Source organism: Microtus ochrogaster, chromosome 5, assembly GCF_000317375.1.
Source record: "Microtus ochrogaster isolate Prairie Vole_2 chromosome 5, MicOch1.0, whole genome shotgun sequence".
Taxonomy (NCBI): Eukaryota; Metazoa; Chordata; class Mammalia; order Rodentia; family Cricetidae; genus Microtus; species Microtus ochrogaster.
In genome coordinates this window covers 14,127,412-14,128,586 of record NC_022012.1, presented here as the reverse complement: position 1 = coordinate 14,128,586, position 1,175 = coordinate 14,127,412, and positions in this window count along the sequence as shown.

Here is a 1,175-nt window from a genome sequence, read left to right as displayed (position 1 = left end):
CTGGGATGAAGCCTACTTGATCATAATGGATAATTTTTCTAATGTGTTCTTGGATTCGATTTGCCAATATTTTGTTGAGGATTTTTGCGTCGATATTCATGAGTGAGATTGATCTATAATTCTCTTTCTTGGTTGAGTCTTTGCGTGGTTTTGGTATCAGAGTATCTCTATTTTTTTGTCATCTCTATTTCGTTATGGCAGTTTTTCACCTCCTGTTTAAGGTCCTCTATTATTTTCCATATAGTTCCACTTAAAGTCGATTTCTTCTATTTCTTCTGGAGTAGGGTGTTCAATTCTTCTTGTTTCATGATCCCTTGATTCTGGTGATGTCATATTGCCTTTCAGGTTGTTGGAGGAAGTCTTTCTTTGGTGCCTGCCCATCTGTTCCTTCAAATGCAACCAGGAGAGTCCTGGTGTCTTGGTCCAGTCTTTGATGTGACTGACTCTCTGGGTGGATCTCCTCAGTGCTGGAGCAGGAACTGTTCCTGTCTGGATAGAACTCCTCAGCACTGAAACAGGGATGCCTGGTTGCCCAAGGACACCAAGGACAATGGGCAAATGTGGGGGGGCAGCATGGGGTTGAGTAGGACACAGGAGACCCTGTAGCACAAGCTGAAGGTGCCCACACTCCCTTGCAGGGACTCTTAGGCCATCCGGGTAGGGAGACACTCACCCCTCTGGGTGGATATACTTAGTGCAGGAGCAGGAAACTGTTCCTGAGCCAAGGACCATGCAGACAATAGGGCAGGCTTGGGGGAGGCTGGGTCCTGTATAACAAAGACACCCCTGCGGCAGGAGCTGGGGGACAGGGAGTGGGACAGGCTGCCCCAGGATAGCACACACTCACCCATCCAGATGGAACTCCACAGCACTGAAATGGGGATGCCTGTTAGCCCAAGGACACTGCAGACAAAAGGGCAAACTTGGGGAGCACGGCTGGGTCTAGTAGAACACAGGAAACCCTGCAGCACAAGCTGAAGGTGCCCACACTCCCTTGTGGGGACCTTCAGGCCTGCCGGGCAGACAAACACTCACCCCTCTGGGTGCGTAGCCTTGGTGGAGGAGCTGAAACTGTTCCTGAGCCTAGGACCATGCAGACAACAGGGTAGGCTTGGGTGAGGCTGGGTCATGTGTCTATGTAGAAGGAGCTGTGGGCTGCCCTGTGTCCCAGCTCC